The sequence below is a fragment of the Anser brachyrhynchus genome, assembly GCF_964034855.1.
Source record: "Anser brachyrhynchus genome assembly, chromosome: 5".
NCBI lineage: Eukaryota > Metazoa > Chordata > Aves > Anseriformes > Anatidae > Anser > Anser brachyrhynchus.
In genome coordinates, this window is record NC_137699.1 from 29617047 (window position 1) to 29637708 (window position 20662).

General features: G+C 48.1%; 1 protein-coding gene and 1 long non-coding RNA gene across 5 annotated transcripts in view; one reads left to right on the top strand and one right to left on the bottom strand.

Annotated features, from left to right (window-relative positions):
- Positions 1–15550, bottom strand: part of SLC8A3 (solute carrier family 8 member A3) — a 99944-nt gene extending 84394 nt beyond the window's left edge. For 2 of the 4 annotated variants that reach the window (XM_080595414.1, XM_080595412.1), the window contains exon 1: positions 15412–15525. The gene's annotated coding sequence lies outside the window, so the exon portion shown is untranslated. Of the gene's footprint in view, positions 1–15411 lie in introns of all 4 variants that reach the window. The other 2 variants (XM_080595420.1, XM_080595422.1) reach the window with 2 other exon arrangements.
- On the top strand, positions 15512–16643 carry LOC308196461. The gene is made up of 2 exons (XR_013952223.1): positions 15512–15635; positions 15875–16643. It is a non-coding gene; the product is annotated as an uncharacterized lncRNA (long non-coding RNA).
- Positions 16644–20662: the final 4019 nt, after the last annotated feature.

Here is a 20662-nt window from a genome sequence, read left to right on the forward strand (position 1 = left end):
CCCATGGACACACTGCCTAATAAGATCTTAATATGCTTTCATTAACATGAACAGCATTAACCTAACCCATCTGAAAAATACAGGGAAGCATTCTGACTCCTCCCATCCCCCTTGGGAACCGGTGCAAAAGTGCTTCACAACTCAGAATAAAACTATTAAATTTTAAAATTGCCGTTAATAAAATATTGAAGTAACAATTCTAACATTCAGAAAGCAGAGGATGGAAGAGTTAAAACTCGCTCTGTAACTCCAGGTCAGCAAGGTTGCTTATACAAGATGCAAGGTTGTGCTCAGATGTATCCCCTACACTCAGTCCAGAAACCTCAGGAGGGGACCTGCGTGTGAAAGTCAGTCGGCATTGCGTGATCTTCGGCTTTATGCCATCGAGATCACAATTCTGCTGATTTCCCCCACCTCTTTGCTCTCAGACATCTCACACAGATCTCTGCCCCACTATCGCTGTCACATTGAATACATGCAAATAAAGGCAGTGGTACTGAGCGAAGTGCCCCCTGTCTGGTAGGACAAGTTATGAGAGCAGTCCATCAGTGCCAAAGAGAGACCAAAAGCTGAAAGCACCAGTGCAGCAGAAGGAGACAGTGTTCAATATGAAGGCTCTGGGAAAACACGTAGCAGTACTTTTTTTAGCAGGGGGAACTCCTTCCACAAGAGTTGACAATGGCCACGTGATCCATAAATTCATAAATAAAACCCATAAATATAAAGATCCGTTTTTGAAATGCTTCTGGACACAGTCCAGAAAGTAGCAGGGACCATGCTTGTCGCTATTAAGCCTACAGTAGAAAATGACAATGGACAACTATCGAGCTCCTTACGTCTTTTATAATGGCCGAGTTTCAGAAAACTGGGGGTTTGTCTGCTGCAGATCTATAGCAAGGCAGAAAGCTGGGAAGGCTGTGTAGATCCCTTGTACTTTAGCATTTACTATACAGCTGCTCACATAACTCTAATGGCAAAGATATTTTCAAAAGGAAGCATTCATGACAAGAAACCAAACAAAGAGGCAGGATAACGTGGTGATTGCCACATACCATGTGCCCAAGATCACTTCTCAGTAAATACAAAATCAAAGGCAAAACTTTAAGTTTCTATTCATTTCTTATTCATATAAAACTCCCCTTAAACTATCATAAAAGCTAGAATCTTTGAATTTGACCTGCAAATAATATTAGGTTGTCTGGCACCTCCCTCCCTCCAGATAAATCAGGCGCACTGAGCACATCTGGGGCCATCCATCCGCTCTCCCCCTGACTTTAGTCTACCCAGGAAATGCTGAGGATCAGATAGGAGTGCTGGGTGAGCCCCACTCAGGCGTGGGTGCTGCTCTAGGTCCAGACACAGACATCTCAGGATCCAGGGTTTGTCTGCTTGACAAACATCTGTCCCAGTGCAGAGCAGATATGAAACTGCTATTTGTGTTATCTTACAGTCCTGCTCTTAAGTTGGAGGAGACAGAAATAAGGTTCATCTTAATAACAGGGCTGTTATTAACAGGGCAGAAAAAGAAAAAATTACCTCATATTCCTCATCTCCAAAACACATAAAAGCTTTTTGATTGAGCACACGTTTTTGATAAGCATCAGCAAAAAAGGAAATTATAGCCTTTCTGCCAAAGAACACAAATAACTCAGTTTTCACAGAAGTATTATTCCTAATTCACACTCCTCCCAAATAAATCCATAAAAAATACTTAACACAAAACAAATTATTCAAATTATTCAAATATTTTCAATCATCTCTATTCAAGTGCCATCTATCCCTGTCTTCATCACTACAACAGGACCCAAAGTGTAACTTAAGATTTACCTGCAATCCACAAGCTAGAGCGATGTAATTAGATCCATTTTGTCAGAAAAATGCAAATTTTAAATCACATATGAGGTTTTAAGTGGTCACTGATGGCATGCACCTATCTGATATGAACATGGCCAAAACCCCAGGCTTCCCTTACGCTGGATATTGTACAGCAATAGTCAGTAAAGCTCCCTACTACCACACCAGCTGTATTTTACAAGGAAAAAAGCAACGTAACTCATGCTTAGGCCATGACGGATCCCCAGAGTTCGGCTCTATAGGAAAGTTATGGCAGGGGGCCATAGGTGTTTGGTTGTTTTGCACTCCACAGGAAACATGCCCAAAACCAGAATTAGCTGCCTACAGAATAACGCCCTCGATATGTGCCAAAAGCACTTTTTTTTCCTCTCAACATCATGCAAACAGCTACTGTAAAAAAAAAAATTAGCTCTTGTAGTAAGTTTTTTAATATGTACAAGCTGGAGTCTCTACTAATTCGATTAGAATGGTAACCTAGCATGGTTAAAGGGGTGTTAATTGACAAAACTGAAATTTTATAATTCCTTATAGAAATGCTGCAGTTACATTAGTTTGCCCCACAGGATGACCTAAATGGAGCACAAGTCCATGGACAGCCAGGAACAATCTCCAAACACTCAGCTCACCCTAGGGAACTGGTCCATGATGGCTTTTCTGTATTTTAGTGTCTGTGATGCTCCTGGAGAAACAGTGCCATAAATAGCTAGCCCATAAAGATGCCCGTATTTAATTGCCCCTTCCAATGCTGTACACTCTGCACTTGACTGGCCGGGCATTTTACTTCCCTGTTCTCACCCCAGCTGAAAAATTACAGCCTCCTTGCTCTCTTGGGAAACGAGCTGCAAAGACCAGTGCTCCCAGAGCCTCGCACCCAGACCACCAGCAGGCAGACAGCCAGTCCCACTGGCGCCGTGGCTTACGCTCTGTGCACAAGGACACAAATGATGAGCAGGCAGGCACCAAAGGGAACCTTTCAGCGGGTCACGCTCCTGAGAGCAGTCCTAATTTATGGCATGGGCCAGCATAGCTTCCTTCAGAGCCATGGCACAATTGCTCTTCCACTCCTGGTACACGTCCATGTGCCTGAGGCTCTGCAGGATAAGGGAGAGCGAGTGTTACCCTTTCTATTTTTTCCCCCAGAACTGAAGCTGTTTTTACATTCAGAAAACAAAACTTGACATTTAGGCTGACACATATAGTAGAAGTGACCATCCTCCTGTTTAAAAAAGCAGTATTATTTACTGTGATATGGGTGTATATTTATTTTCCTTCTAATTAATACTACACTGTCTCAGTGCTGTCTTTCCAAATTGTGTTTAGTAGCACTTCAAAGCAGCCGGTTCACATGGGCGATAGCAACCTGCTCTTTTGCTTTGGGGATCACAGAATCACCAAGAGGCTGAAGCCAGAAGGGACTCTGGAACCTATCTCGTCCAACCCTCTGCTCAAGCAAGGGATACCTGGAGCCTGCTGCCCAGGCCAACCACATGCACGTTTGGCAAAAAGTCACTGCTGCAAATTTCTGCCTTTTGGAAGTCACCAGGAAGCCTCCATTACAGGTCTTCCAACCTCAGTCTTTTTATTGCATTTAGAGGTGTTTCTAAACACAACTGGAGCCTTTAGGTGCCCGAAAACACAACCCATAGTAGTCTGAACTGGCCCCTAACTGAGAGGGCAGGTACTTTCAAGAGCACTCTTCAGGCCCTCAGTTTGCGCCTATGATGTGAAAGGCCCAGCTAAAAGGCTGAAATGTTTTCCTGTGAGGTTTGGAGGGCAGATGGAAACAACAAAGTGGAGTTATTGGCTCACCCGCTTGGTGGCCCCCGCCACAGGCTGCCCTCCAACAAGGCATGGGGTCGCAGCAAGCGCTGACTCCTCCGTGCACTGATGACTGCATCCTGCAAGGCGCTGGCTTTCATCGCCTCATCTTGCTGGTTATATTATAAAGAGCAGCAAAGACCACTTGGGGAGGTGGGGGGAAAAAAAAGATTCCAGCGGTGTGAGGAAAACTTCTTGTCAGTAAAAAACATTTTATGTAGTGCCTGTGGCAGCACACAGGGCATGTTATTTACTGTTCCTGCTTCGCCGACATATTATACTGCTGGTTCAGGTGCCACCATCAGAGTGCAACTTATCACCTGGTAGCTCGCAGCATCCTAGAGGAAAGATGACAGTGGCAACTCGTGGCATTTCTTCAGCATTCTGGTGACAGATCTGCAGTGGCTACAGTTAAAGACCCTAGGATTTGTTGTCAACAGCACATTTGTGCTGCAGAGCCGCTAGTTACTTGTACAGAGAGGTGTGCTAAGTTGTAAAGAAGAGGGGGAAGAAGTGCTGTGGTCATATTTCACCCTCCTTATATACTGAATTAGTTTAAAAAAAACACGTTTGAGCAATTTTTCTGACAGAGAACACCCATTTCAGGTGAACAAGGCAACCCAGGTGATGTGCTGGATTTGAGGCATCCAGCAGCAGGTCAGGGAGCCCTTCCCCTGCCAGCTCCTGGGGATGATGCCACGGGAGTTCACCCGGGCAGTGGGGCACACACTGCTCCAACCCTCCCACAACAGCCTTCTGCCTTCCTTATCTTCTCCCCCCAGGAGGAAAAATTAATATTTCCAATTTGTTTTTGGTCTGAACACAGACAAAACTATGTTTTTACCAAAAACATTGCACACAACAGAAAGTACAAGTCCTCCACTCTGTTTGGAAGGGCTCAGCTCATGGGTTGGTAAGAAAGAAAATATTTAAAAAGTGAACAGAGGCAGCAGAAGCAGTGTAAATGTTAGAGTGTGAGACTGGGCAGAAAGCAACGAGGGGATGGAAGGAGGAGGAGGCCACACTTCAGAAATAGCCTTCACCACTGCAGTGGAGAACAAGCAGCTTGGCACACATTATGTAAAACTGAAGACTTTTACACTCCTCTGCGCAACAGGCACAGAAACAGGGTAGATGTGAAAGGCTATCACTTAGCCCAATTAGCACAGATTTCACTGAATTAGTCAAACCAGAGCCAGAAGACTTGTCTGGTGCATTCCTCAGGGGCTGCTGCTGCATTGTTCCCCTTGTGAACATTATTTCCCAGTACTTTGTCCAGCCCAGTTTTAAATTACCCAAGTGATGGCTCTTCCACAACTTCCCATAGAGACTGTGCCATGATGTAATTTATCTCAGAGGTTTTAGACGTCACCCTTATATTTAGGATGAAATTAAGAAAATTTATGCTGCTAGTTCTCATTATCCTGTCCTTGGAGCACTCTCAACCGTTCTCCTCTCTGCCTGAGATTTACATGCTTCAGATACTTGTAAATAGCTGTTCTCCTCCACAGTTATTCTTTGGCCACAGCACACAAATTTATTTTAATCTTTATAAATTAGCCGAGGCAGCCCTTTCATCATTTATCTTGCTCTCCTCCTGCTTTCTTTGAGGTGGTCAAAAGCAGCCCAGTATCTGGGAGCGCCTGCTCCCACCAAACACAGCAGCAAATTTGCTCTGGTTGGAGCAGGAAAGCAGAAGCCAGGAAATGAAGTCTCGCCCCGCAGCTCCGTCGTACAACAGGTTTTCACGAGGCACTGAACTGTTATGAAGATTAAGCTTAGACTGATGCATACAAATTGCTCGCTTCCGAGGGCCTCTCCACCTGTTTGCTGTGTCTCCGGCGTGGCGGTGTTTGCGTGAGGACTGCCGTGCCGGCTGGCATGCAGAGGAAGGCAGCAGAGATTTCCAGAGTTTCAACCAAAATTCAGGCTCTCCAGCTGAGAGGAGGGAAGTACACTGTAACACACTCACTGCTTCTGTGGATCTGATCACAGCAGGGGACGTGAAAAATACATTGAGATACGGGTTATCCTCAAAATACCTCCCACTTCACTTGGAAGGTGCCAAAACCTGTAAATTCACCCATTTGAATGCAGTTCTCAAATAAGATTTCACACAGCACCCTCAGCCTTTACTGACGCATACCTTTTATCGACAATTTAGATATCTTAATCCTTCAGTGGTTTTTCAGCTCTTAATTCTTCGACTGCTTAAAAAAAAATCGTATCTATCATGATTAATTCATTCTTCATGAGTCCAGGCTGCTTACTGCTCTTTGTTCATTTATGTACTAGCTGTTTACAGATTCTCTCTTAATATTAGCTCTGTTATTTGCTAGAGACTTAAGTCATATTTACCATATGGTAATTGCAGAGATCACATGGACAACAAACAGTGGAAGCGGAGCTGTTACAGCAATTACAGTAAGTGGCAGCAGTCTCCACGTTACCCATCTACTGCCCCACCTTCACTTCGTCTCTCCCCACCTCTGATGTCTTTCCTTGTGGGCTGTATGAAGTCATATGCCGTTCTGATCTCTATAGCACAGGCAAGCAGAGATTTGTTCTTCACTATGACATTATTGGACAGGATTATTCACCTTTTGGTCTGTGTTTCAACTGCAGGTCTGCCCCACTCTGCAACAGCACTAACTTCTTCCTCTGCCAAGGGTCTCGACATGCCACACCTCAGACATCTCACTGAGGTAGTCACAGCAGAACAGATCTTACAGAGTAGGAATAAGTTCAATGGAGCAGATCTTTAACACAATTGGATGCCTTGACCCCACTGAATTCATGTGTTTTTCTCTGGCCACCTAAACATGATTTAGCTTTCCTACAGAAAACCAAACGGATTACTACAGGAGGCCACTGCTGTCTTGTCCAAAGAAATACATGAGTTTTTCTGTTCCATTCCTGCCAAGAGCACTGGGCAGGTCCCACACCAGAAGGGAATCAAGCCATACGTGGCTTGATTCTTCAAGAAGATTCCCCCCAAAACATCAGGATTTCATACATGTATTCTGCCACAAAGGTGACACAACAAAGACATCACGGCTTGGGGGCACACAACAAAGCACCTTGTCAGAAAAGGAGGCTCCTCCCTTGCCATTTCTAGCATGCCTGCAGCGATACTCCTCTAACCTAAAACCCAGCACTCAGCAAGTGTGAACTGCAATACTGGTGAAGAACATTTAGCAACTTGGGTGCAGACTGATGTGCATCAGAAGAATTTCCTAGCAAAGTACATGACAATCGTGTTTCTTTCCTCCCCCCCCAAAGCGGGAGAAGTACCATTTCCATTGTATTCAGACCACTCCAGGTATCTCCATACCATACGCACTTCTCAACATCCCCCCCAGTTCCTCCCTTCCCCCTGTGCTCCATGCTGGCCCCAGATTTGCTAAAACTAGTCCTGCCAATGGGAGAAGCTGAGTCATGGGAGGTGACCACGTCAGCCAAAGGCACTGAAACGAGAGAAGAGAAGGAGAAAAACCTCCTTCCACAACCCCAGACCCCAACAAATGTCCGGTGTCACCTTGGATCAGCTTCCTGAAGTGCCTCATCCTGGCGGTACAACGACAGGTTTAATGCTGGTGCTTGGGTAACATGCTTATCCCCATGCAGCCACCCGCTGTATGGTCTATTTAAGTCACTGAGGCAAAGAGAGAGGACAGCCTAAATTTTGCCACCAAGGAGCACTGCCTTTGTTATTGATGCTAGCAGTCCCACATCTCCAACAGCTTTACAGAGGAGCTCAGAGCCCGCTTCAGGCGCTGCAGAAATTACCTTTCCCTCCATTTCTGCAAAGAGAAGATTAGAACGGAGATGTGCTCTACTTGCTTTGAAGCCCAAATCTCTCCTAAGACAAGGCTAAGGCAAGAAAATGGCAGGGTCCCTCGCTTACCAGGAGTATCAGCGGAGGACTGGCTTGAGCTAAGGCAGCAGTCACCAGCCTGCATTCACAGCCTTGCTCCACACTCGGCCCATCCACTGCTCCCTCAGCTCAGAAAGTCTCTCCTGCCCGGCCGTACTTCCATGGCAGCGCCCCAAACTCTCCCTGCAGTCGCTGGTGACAGTCACTCCTGTCATCTGGGAAACCCGTCACAGGTGACAGGAAGGCCTGCTTCGCTCAGGAGCAGACACCAGAGGGTAAGGAGCGGTGGAAGGGGCAGAGGGTCCCCAGGGCAGAGCCACCGCTGCTTGTTAGTTAGAGGCAGTGACACGAACGGGTGGACGAGCGAGCACAAAGGGACTTTGACAAAAAGGACAGTCGCTCTTAAAGACAAGCAAAGCCTTGAAACGAATCTATTTTGCTGTGGGAGCTCAATGAGCAGACAAATGAATAAAAATGGGTTTCCAATGAATTAGAGCCCTGTGTCCCAAAAACCCTTCTCTCTTCAGTAACCCTTCCTCTGCCTATTCTCCTTGTCCTCCGCTGTCCAGTCTTGCACACGAATACTTCCATGCCCCCTCCTCTGGCCACCCCCACACCCAGCTCCCAGCCAAGCAAGAGGTAATCCAGACTCTCTCTGCAACAGCAGGTAGATGAAGTTCCCAGAGTCCTGCATGACCAAGCACATTTCTCAGCCCTTTTGTTACACCCCTGCCCATCCCCTGGCCCCTCCTGGGATAACAGCCATGGCCAGAGGGCTGGAGCTGGTCAACCAGGCCAGCAGATGCCAGAGGGTAACACCAACAGAATGCTCCCAGCCTCAAGGTTATTTTACGTAGTGAGCACTGGAAACTTTTTAAATTCTATGCTGTGCATTTGTGCAACCTGTGGAACTCAAGAAATAAATTAAGAGAAGTACTGGAAGGCTCAAAGCAAAACATATGCATGTAAATACTCAAAACATCCATAGGTTCAACAGCCAGGATGCATCCATCCTTTTGGTCCAGAACATACTCTATCCACTTGTGTACTGCTTTTTATGAAATTCACTGATGTGCACGTACAGTGAAAGCAGGAAAGGCCCTTCCTATCCGAGCATCTGCATCCTGACCGGGCCAGCCGCTCTCTTTGGCCCAGCAGCCAAGCCCATGTGGGCCTGAGACGGGCAGAAAGCCACATGCATGGGATAAATGCAGGGCTGAACGTGTGAGCGCTGCTGTTAGAAGACTGGGAAGCTGGAAGGCATGGAGTTGTTGTGCGATGCGGGGAGTTGGGACAGTTACTGGAGCATCATGAAGAAAATCGTGTATTTAGGAAGGAAAAGCAGAGGGCCAGAGCTGGGGGAAGGAGGGGTGGCCGTAACTCACCGAGGTGCATGAGGCAGCACGGAGATGGGTCTAGGCAAGCAACAAGCAAGCTGGCAGTCTTGTGGGAGTGACAGAGGCACACCCAGCGTAGCTGAGCATCTTCTCACCTTCAGTCTCCTGGTGCGATTCCCCAGAGGGAAGGCAGCTCCGCTGTGCTCTGAAGGTTAAGCTGTGCCTTCTGCCTGGCACAAGAGCACCGTGCAGCCAATGGGCAAAACTGCCTACCTACTTAAAAGCAAACCCCAACACTGCCAGGAGGGACAGGCTTTATTTTTAGCTGGGACACCAGCAGGGTCACTGCTGGTGCTGCATTTCCCCACGGAAGCCAGGGTTTCATGAAGTGTGCTGCGTGCGCAGGGTCACTGCAGGGGAAACATCTGTCAGGTCAGGTTTGGGGAGATGGATTATTTAAGTTAGGGAAAAGGAAACATTTACTACAAGAAGTGAACCTGAAACTACTCTGTAAGGTTGAAATTGAAGGGAAAGATGATGCATAAAGAGTCAGAGCAGGCGGTAATTAAAGTGAGGGCATCTTCTAGTGCACACATCTCCGGGATGCCCAGACAGGAGGATTCTCCACCACATTGAACTCCAGCAGCATCCTCTATGCTTATCTCATATCACCCAAGTTTTGAAAGGCTCACTCCTGTCTGGGGGCTGCCAAAACAAAAGCAGCAGCATGTCATTATCCCTCATCAGGATTCTTTACAAAAGAAAAGCCCACACTGAGACATCCAGCTTGCATTTTACCTTCAAGACAACAACATCGAGACCTCCATCTCACTCTGGCACTCAGGTCCTCACACAGGGGCACCCAATTAGCCCCGAGGCAGGCAGCTCCCCCAGGGCTCTCACAGCCGTAGCATACTGGCTAATTAATCACAGCACACTCAGCAAGCACAGGGCAGCAGCACAAACAGCCCACTGCTGCTCCGCAAGAACAAGGAGTCCGGTCTTTTCCTGCTAGTGGGTTTTGGGGGTGCAAACCTAATAAAGCAGTTGGCACCACTACCATTTGCACGGCCTGCGAATGAGGTCTGGAGGCTTCAACGTGGTGAGGTTGTTGCTGATGAAATGCTGAGTGCTAGTGCGAGGCTTTCAAGGGATGTGAAGGAATTGAGAGCAGAGGGGAAGTTCTTCAAAATGAGAGTAAAATGAGAACCTAGGTCCATTTGGCATGCTGCATTTGAGAAATAGCTTGGCCTGGACTCTCTGTGTTTGATTGGATTTTTCAACCAGGATCAACCCCTGTACCTGTTTTGGGGAAGATTTTATATAAAAAATTATTTTGTCTTCCCCCCCCCCCCCGCTGATATTTGTGTGTCTTAATAGCTTATGAAGCGTTTTGCAGACCCCATCGCTCTTAGCTTCTTTGCAACTAATTTGCATTCAGGACTATACATCTCATCCAGAGCAGACTTCAAGGCTGAACCAACTCCAAGCCTTAACTGCTTCAGGCAATTCAGGCAGAGGCTTTACAGGTGGAAGCAGGGCTTCTTAAGCCAAGCTGAACATTTTCCACCTCCGGTCATTTGCTCCCACTCTGCGCTACCTCCTGCCTTTTTGTTGGCATAACTGTTTGCATGGCTTTGCCACCAGTAAGGACCAGGAACAGATCTGGATGTAAAGCAGACTGAATCCAACACCTAGCCACATATTTTGCTGTGCCAATAACCTGCAGGGGGTGGAACAGGAGCAGGAAGAAGCAGCCAGGGTGGGAAGGCTGTAGAAACCCAAATAGAAATGGCAAGCATGGCAAGGGCATTAGCTGGATGGGCAGGGGCAAGTTTGCCTCTTGCAGCAGTGAATCCTGCAACATCTGCTGGACAATTTATCAGCCTTGTCCCACTACACAAAGGCAGAAACTTCTCCACCTGCAGTTTTTCCAACCAGCGTGCATGTTCGAGGGTCACTGCATCAGCCCAATCAAAAGCATGGAAGATGATTAAGGTGAACTTTCAACTCTGCATCAAAATATTGCTTCCCACCAAGGAACTGACACCTCAAGGTGGAAAACCAAGACATCCAGCCCTTGGTGCCCCCACAGCAAATATTCCAGACTGCCCACAGAGGGGAGGGCAAGACAAGGGCTTCTTCGCAGAGTTTTACTGTGAGCCCCCATCTGTCAGCAGCTGAGGGGGACAACGGCACAAGGCAGCGGCAGCACTGCCCTCCCCTCCTTGGGCCAGGGAGCTGTGGGACAGGGCACCAGGAGCCCTGGGGTGGGTTTCACAGCCTGCCTAGACCCTGGTGACAGACTCCCTCCTACCACTACTTGCATCAAGAGGAGCTAGGGCACATCCAGCAGGAGTGGCAGCCCAGCCGCAGGGTGAGGTGTCGACATGTGCCAACCTTGGTTTTGCCCCTGCTGTGGCCCGGAGAAGGAAACCAGCTTTCACCAGCACACCGGCACCCTGCACCACTGGCACTGGAGGCCCCTGTTCACTCCCGGACATGTCCCCTTCCACACAACCTCACCAGTCACATCTACAAAGTCTCCTCTCACATGTACATCCTGCATCGCCACATTTCTTCTGATTAAAACTGTATTCTGCCTTGCTGCTGGATACTGCTGCTGTTTGCTTTGAGACAGCCTCCAAGTACCAGTCCAGGAGTGGGAGATGATGAAAGCAGTGGCAATGCAGTCTCGTATGTCTACAGTTTCTAAAGCTCTTTGACACCTCCCTGGATGCAAAACATGCCCAGCAGCAAAGGATATTTAGTATTTCTGATTGCTCTTGACCTGGCTGTCTCTGCTGTTGTCCTGAGTTAGGAGGCTTAGGTAAAAAGACAGCAGAGTATGCTAAAGAAGCAAATAGAGCAAGCCCAGCTTTGCAGCCTTGAAATAATCTGCTAGTGAATGGAAAGGCTGAATGGAAACAGAAGCTTCTTCCTAAATCTGAGTGCTCTGGAAAAGCTCCCTGTTTTATTCTGATGGAAAATCCTCATTGGAGTGTTTAGTTAGAAAACAAGCTATCATCATAAAAGAAATGTTAAGAGCCCTAAGCTCCCCTCTCTCCCATGATGTCAACTGTCAGAGACATCAGTGACAGCTCAGCTGTGTGATCAAAGGCTCCAGCAAGCGGATTTAAAGACAGAATTACCACAAAATTGAGAGTTGAAGGAGCATGGGGGCCTGCTGGTCACCTGTTTATAAATGTGTCTTATGGGGTGAACCAATTACTCCGTGACACCGTATTGCAGGAACAACACCTGCTTCTCCTCACTGCAACACTGGCAAGACGGGGGTGGTGGTACCTTCAGACTGGCCTGACACATCGCTGCTGCTTGATGCCTTGTTATTCCTGCAAAATCCTGAGAGCAGGAGGCCTTTGCACACATACGTCTGTGATGGCCATCACCCAGAGTCTGCGGTTTAAAACATTCAGGCAAGGAAAGCAGAGGGGAAGGAGGGAAGCCAGCTACTGCCTTTACCACGTTACTTCCCCAGCAGCCCAATGGGCCCTTCACGCTGCAGGAGACCCAGCCTTGGGGTGGGTCCCAGATTTCTTTCTGGAGGTAAGCAGGGACAGCAAGCTCGCTAAATGCCCCAAACCCCACGTCACTGAAATCAGCAAACACCAGACCGCGAGCTCAGCTGTGCAGAAAGTGCTTTAGATATGCCCCAAGAAGAGCTTATGATCTCACGTGTCTCACAGCGCACAAAACTCTTCAGGACAGAGACTGTCATTTATTAGACATTTGTATGGCACTTAGAAACATGGGCCCCCAGCTGGGCTGATGCCTTTAGGAGTTACTGTTATCTAAACATTAAATCAACAATAGTATTCATCTATGCCACAATACCTAAACACAGTGCGTAATGGTAGAGCATCACAACTATCAATTTCCTGGCTACAGAGATTCATTTTCCATATTACAGAGATTTTTTCTTGTCCGTGTAATCTAATTTCCTTCTTTTTTTTTTTTTAAATACAGAATTAGATATTACTGCCTGATTAAAAAAAAATACCTGGCAGACAATCAAAGACATCTTTTTAACTGTTGAAGCACATGAAAGGCATCTGAAACACAACAACAACAAAGAACAAGGAACTATTTGTCAACGCTGTTTGGTCACTGGGGAAGCTTAGGGGAGGAGACCGATGCTGTTTGTTTAAAACAAGCAAACAAAACCTTGACAGACAGACCATTTATCTGTGTAGCGCTTCACTTTAAAAAATATTGGTGGAGGAAATACATCTTAACTCGCTTTCCGATAAAAAGTGCTGACACACTCAGTTATGGCTCTTCCCTTCCCTGGGGATGGACCCTCCGAAACCGTGTGGGATCAGGCACACGTGGCAGCAGGTCAGCCCAGGCCCCCTTGCACCCCATCACGCACTGGCTGGGGCAAGCTTGTCCTCACCAAATCCCCATAAAGGGCTGAAAAACATCATTAGCTGCTTTGTGCAAACGAGACGTGAACCCATGTGCCCACCAGCACGCCAGAGGCTTGCCACGGAGGCTGGGAGCCCACCTGTGTTTCCACTGCCCTCACACAGGACCTTGGCAGCGGGATTACTGCTATACCTTCTGCATCTGGGCAATGCTTGAACCACTGACTTACTAGAACAGGACTCATACTTAGCTTGGAGGAAAAAAAAAAAGAAAAAAAAAAAGAAAAAAAATACAAAGAGACTGCTCTGCTGCACCTATTACCTATTCACATTCATTCCTCTTCTTCCCCACCCTGACTGGTGTTACCCCTTTTATTTACAACAGGAGGGTGATCAACGCACCCCCATCACGTCGCACACTAGCAGCAGAACCGAGGGCTCCTGTGCTGCTCCTGCTCTTCCCCATCTGGCCCTTGGCAGCAGCTGGACGTGCTCTTTTCTAACATTACTACTCCTGCTCAGGAAACAAGTCTCGTTCCAGTTGACCACAGAAGCCTGACTGCAAGCATCAAACACGAATTAGTTTCTTAGCGAAACCATCGCCAGGGCAAACAAATGCCTGCAACAGCAGTGGATGGAGCAGGACGGGGAACTCCCTAGAAATGTTCGTGCCTCCTGGGAGCGATGCCTCTCCCCACTGCACCAAACCTCCAGAGCATCTCTAAGGCCTCCGTGTCTCAGCAGTCCCCCAAGGCCAGCAATGCTCTGGCAGGCCTTCTGCCGTGCCCCCAGAGAGCACGGGGTGAGTGCTCTTGGCTGGGAAGGTGCTGCCGACTGTTACCTAAGTCTTCCAGCACTGTCCTCTCCAGAGATAAAAAAACTGCTCAAGAAAATCACCCTTTTGCTCTATGAGGAGATGTGAGGGATTAAAGAAACATACACATATGCACACGGAGGGGAGGATGTGTGTATGGCACATGCAGTTCCTCCAGTGTCTCACCTTAGATCTGAAACGTATTTTCTGGGTGAAATCCCCCAGACAAGCCCAGGAATAAACCACGGAGCCAGGGAACGAACTATTACTCCACATTTCCACTTGGGGGAGAGGGGGGAAAATGCCCATATCCTCATGTTTTAGAATAATTCAAATAATAATAATTTAAAAAGGCAAAAAGGAAAACACTGGCAACGGTTTCATCTCCTGCCCAGGGCGATACTTTAGACACAGGTGAAAAAAAAAAAAAATAAAGCCCTGACGAGAGGCTGGGCGGGAGGAAGAGCAAGAAATCACCCAACATTTAGGCCAGCTTGCGTGCGTGTGCGTGCGTGTAATTTCTCTCCCCCTCTCCCCGTCGGGGGCTGCGGGGGCCCCGCCGGCAGCCCCGTGCCCTATTTCGGGCAGCCCTGGCGCAGCAGCCAGCTATATTTGACACCGGGGGTAAACAAGCCGGCACCGGCGGACGGAGCGCGACAGCTGCCCGGGACGGCGGCCTCGGGGCCCCCAGCAAGAGATGGCCCAGCCCCCCCGTGGGGGGAAATAATAATAATACTAGCAATAAGAAAATTAAGGGGTAAAAAAAAAAATGAAAATTAAAAAAGATGAAAAATTAAAAAAAATAATAATGAGAAAATAAATTTATAGCACTGCATGAGAGGCGCTTCCCCGGGCACCGCCGCCCCCCCAACCCCCCCCCCCCCCCCCCGGCATCCCTGCGGGCCGCGCAGCGCCGGGCCGGGCCGGGGCACCCCCCCCGGCGGCGGGAGGGCTCCCGGGACCGGGGTGCCCCCGCTGCCCCCCGCCGGAGCCCCCCCGCCGCCGCCAGGCCCCGGCCCCGCGCCCCCTCCCCGGCGCGCAGGCTGCAGCGGCGGCTGGGCGCCGTACGCAAAGCGCTGCCCCCGCAACACACTCACGCACACACACACACACACACACACACACACGCACGCAGAGCCGCCGCGGGGACACGGCAGAGCCCAGCGGGCTCCCCCCTCCCGAAATATGGGGACCCCCCCCCCCCTTTTCCCCGTAGCCCCCCTACCATCCGCATGCGAGGCGTGAGCAGGCACTCGATGGCAGGACACCCAAGCGGCAGCCTCGCCTTCCCTACGGAGCAGGGGGTAGCACCCTCTTACTTACCCCTTCTGGCTGCTTTCCTGACTTTATTATTATTTTATTATTATTATTATTTTTGAAGGGGGGGGGGCTCCGCTGGCTCCCCGCTATAAATCCTTCCGGTTCCTAACGGAGCTCACTGCATCCCGGGGGCAGTCACCGGCGCCGTGCGGGGGCTTCTCCTCTGCATGTCAGTCCAACTTGCCGTGCTCGCTACGAAACCTGTGCTCTCTTTTGCAGCTGTCAGGGTGAGCGGGGAGGTGCATCTGGAAAAGGGGGTGGAGGGGGGGGGGGGACACACACACGCGTAAAATGTTGATAAATCCACCAGCCTCGATCTTCAGCTCCGTGCCGGCTAGTTTGGGGAGGGAAGGGAGAGCTGGCGAAGGGGGAGGAGGATGGAGATGGTCCTGGGGGGGGGGGTGGGAAGAAAATGGGTTGTACCCCAGATCGCAACTGAATCTGCTGGGCTTCCCCGCTCTCACAGCGCCGGGGCTGTGCCCAGGCTTCCCAGCATCGCGGTGCGCGGCGGAGCGCTGAGCCTGTTTTCTGGGAGACGGCGAGGTTTGCACAACTGCAGCAAGAAGCCAAATCAAAAAGCCAATCTGCGAGCCTCCAAACTCCACGTCACCCTATCAGCTGGGAGCGAGAGCTGCAACAGAATTACAAGCCATGCATATTTATTCTTCTGAACCCAGGGGGGGATTTTCAGATTGTTTAAAGGAAGCCACAATGAAACCAGAGTGAACCCTTTCCAAAACAAATACAAGCAGAGCAGCTGTCTTGCATGTAACGTGCACACACACATCCCTGTGAGATCTCCATGGGTGTATATATAGATGTAGGCACACACTCATGGAGCCGCGGTCGCTCCTGCACCCTACCCTCCAAGTATATTGACTTGACTTTGTGCATTTCAGGCAAAGGAAGGAACACACACAGTAGCTGAGCCTCAGAGCAGAAGATATTGACTGCATATCGTAAATTCAAGGGATCTGCCAAACACTTCTGTGAGATTAAATATAGGCAATGTAATTACATAGGCAGCGTTAGTCCTGGTAACCATTTGAAGCTATGTGCTTTGGTTTGCGCTTGCAGAAACCACCCTTTTTAAAAAAAAAAAAAAAAAGTCAAATAGTAACTTGTGAGACAGCAAGTCATTTTAAGGCAAAAAATACACACTGCCTCCAAAGTTGCTATTTGACTTTGGCAGAAGATAACTGGGGGCTGGTTTCCATGGCCGTGGAACAGGGGAGTAGCTTTGTGCCTTACACAAGACACACAGCAGTGTTTGCACATGGGTTTGTCTCCCCTCGCAATTCCCCCTATTTTTGCCAGCCGCTACCACAGCAGTTATGGGCAGATATGTGCCTCCAGCGGCTTTACCTTCTGGCATGGCTTTTCACTCCTTGGAGAGCCACAAAACCCAGGTGCTGTAAGGTAACAACCCCTGAGACAGCTGCATGGGGCAGGGCCGTTCTGCCCAGGGGTGGGCTATTTCGTCCTCCAGAGAGAAGCTGGGAGCCTCTAAGTTCCTGAAAATCAGCTGCTACATTCTGGTTACGGATCCACAGGGCAGCAGCCCCTGGCCCCAAGGTGTTAGGACAGAAGGGATCTGGAGACCTGGAGGAGCAGTTACCTATTCTGGTCTGGCTACTTGCTGCCTGCAGTTGGAAACGCAGACTGAGGCAGCTGGTGAAGGATGCAGTTACTGCCAGGTGGGGTGAACGAGTAGGAGGCAGCAGCACAGAACATCTCATGGGGCCCGGCCTCAGCCCTGTATCTCCCCAACCCTCCTTGCTGTTCCTGTGGTCCCCAGATAACCCAAACAAGGCAGTGACCAGGCAGGAAGGTGGCCCAGGACCAGGGTGACACAGGGACACAAGTGCTGGCCCACACCAGCCATCCTCTGGGCGGCCACCTTCAGACCTCACACCTCTGCCAGGGGACAGGCCCCGAGGGTGGTGGCTCTCCAGCTTCCTCCAACACCAAGGGGAGGATGAGGTCCCTGCTGGCACAGGGGAACCCTCCTGAGGCAAGGCACCCCATCAAGAGGTCCCAAACAACCACTTGTGCTTAGCTCCCAGAGAGCAGGCCTGGCAGCAAGGCCTGGTGGTTAGGAGCAGCTCATGGCAGGAACCGGCCCTAGGGGTGGCACGCAAATTGACAGCTGAAAATAACTTCAGACAGACAGGAGCTCTTCATTGTACGCAGACATTTCATTTCACCTCATCTCCACAGCTAAGGACATAAAATCATGCCTAATACATTTAAGAAATGCTCCCAGGCATTTCTCTCTTTCCTCCTGTTCCATATGGGCCTGGTCTTGCGTTGCTCAGTTCAGGCAGAAAATGTTCATCACAACAGGGAGTATATGAAATTTTTTATCTCCTTAGTCTTAGAGGTGTGCTTGCAAGGTACTAACTTGAGATGAAAGCATCCAAACACTTTATATACTAACACTAATAAATCTATCTTTTTTATGTTAGCTTTGGCAAATAAAATACAGGGATCTCAAACTACTAGACTGCTTATTACCATTTCACTAAACAATGCTAGATCACAGTTTTTAATGAATACCAAGGTCCCATGATGTTTCAAGTGTTACCTAACCTAAACCACTGAAAGACCATCAAATACTAATATACTTAACAAACATACATGATTTCTTTCATAAAAGCTTTTCTCGCTCTCTGTGAATGACAAGCATATTTAATAATTACACTGTGCCACAACAAGAGCAAATACAAAATTTGTAAAGCAAAAACCATTCACTTTCAGACTCCTCCATGATCACCTGAAACTGAAATCCCAGAGAGACAAGATCTCTCGTGAACCAGAAAGGCCTCTCTGAGCTCTTGAGAGTTGGAGCAGAACAAGAAATACAGACTTTGTTCTCCTTTCCTTGTCCAGCTAAGATTAAAAAACATTCTTCTAACTTAATCCATGATTTCAACATCCTATGGCTTCACTCTTCTGCTGGCAACCATGCTGTTAATAAAGATACTGCCAGCAGAATGTACCTGACAGCAGCGCTGTCGATAAAGACAACCTGCGTAACAGGCATCGACTTGCAACATACAATTAAAAAGCAAAACAAAACACTGCCAGTGTTGTACAAGTTCTGGAAGAAACTCTGGGAGCATTTAACTGAGTAAGAAAGGATCTATTCCTAACTCTTCATCCACCTAGTATGCATTTAACACATACAGGTAAGAATTTCACACAGCTCCCATCCAAAATTTAGACCAATATGGCCAAGCTGCAGGCTTGGCTCTTCCTTGGAAAATTCCTAGCTGAGCAAGTCCAGAGAACTTACCCCCACCAACCTGCTGTCCTTCTCTGACCTTTCAGCTCTTGGTCTACTTACCAAAGGACAGCCACAAACATGATCCACATTTACTCTTGTCGCTCAAGTACAAGCAGCCCCACTGCTTCTGACGTAAGTTTGTATCCAAGGGTCTGGCACAGCTCCCTACTCTCGTTCGAGGTTTGGTCTTGGTGCACCTGGCTTGTGTCATGTTATTTTTTCATAGCTTTGCTTTTCCTACCTCATCAGCTTTCATCGGGTGCCTGCTCAAGTTAATATCAGAAGAGATGGGTTAATGTGACATTTATTAGTACGATGCATCTGCAGAGCCTTGAAATGAAGTTCCAGATCTGAGAAAAAATTACTTTCTAGGGGAAATAAGGAAAGGAGTCACCATGTAGGAGACAGCTTCAAGGCTATTTGTGATTACAGAGCAAATGAATCCAGATTAAACATAAAATCTTTTCTTTTCTTTTTTTTTTTCCCCCTCCCATAAAAGCCTTCTTTGTAAACATGACTGGAGCTTTGAGGGCCAAGCAGGGCTTTATGCACACTTTCTCACTGGTGCATAAGAGACATCAAACCCATCAGACAAGCCATGGGACACCTGGGACAGTCCATAGGACTTCATGGTGCTTACCATGACCAGCAGGCCATTCCTCCAAAGGTCCTAGCAAATGGATTCCTGCCACAGATACACACGGAAGGATGAAACACTGCTTGTTCATTTAGCCTTTGTGCACTGATCAGGAAGGAGTGAAAGCTTTTGATCACTCTGATCCACAGATGCGGCTTTAACATAAGCTCCTCTAGTCAAAGCTCAGCACAGAGCTTCTTGTGAGGTTTAGTTTGGGGTCAGTGTCTGTGTTCCTCAGGTCTTTCTCAGGAGGATGGACAGTTCTGTGTGTGACCAACCTCACTACAGGAACTGAACACAGAGCAATGTAGAGACAAGCCCAAATGTAGGTTACTGTTACCACAAACATGTCCTGCTCTGTGCTTGCCAAGGATATTCTTTGTACATGAACACAGACCTAAAGGAAAAACTTAAAGCAGCTTTCAGATACTGTGTGCAACAATAAAAATAAATGAATAAAATAATAAAAAAACTACCTGGAGATAGTAGTTAATCACTGGGACCCCAGAGCAACTCAAATCCTTAAAAACGTTTGATGAGAAGTGACATCTTCCAAAGAATCCACCTGACAATGAAGGAGAGCAAGGGCAGACCTCAAAACCAGATTTTGGTTATGCGGTGGAATTCAAAGTGGATTTTTCCAGCATTTTAATTGCTAACTGGGGCTGGTATTCAGGGTGGGACCTTCTCATGTTGAGAAGCTCTGAGACTTTCCTTCTTTCTAGGCAACTTATAGCAATAGTTCCATACCAGTTCTGTTATAAACTATAGTATATATCTGGGAGGGGTTTTATAGCATGTGATTTTTCCAGGAAGGACCAACAGGACTCTGTTGCTTACAGCACTGGAGTATGTGCCTGGCTAGAGGGCTCAAGCAGATTCAGAAGGCCTCTTCCAGCTGCAGTGACTAATAATTAGTAATCAGCACCCACAATGCTGGAGCTGCACCCATTTTCTCAGCTGGTGAACAAGTACACGAGGCTCAGATTGTGGAATTGGATTGGACCTGCTCCTCTCCCCACTCTCACTAAAGAGCAAGGAGCCTTGCCTCAGCTGAGGTTTGGCATAACAGATGTGACAGCAACAGGTATTAGCATGGAAAGAATTCTGGAAGCATATCAGTGCATTCTGATGGGTTCCCATACATGTCTCACAAGGCTCTAGAAGAGGATTTGGTTCTCATACATGTCAGTTTGTTTAATAGCTTCCCAAAATCATTTCAGATTCCAAAAGTCAATGGGAAAAGCTCTTATTTCATTGATTTCAAAACCCAAGGAAGACAAAATTGATTGTACCTCTACCACTCTGGTTTCCCTTTTAAACACTGG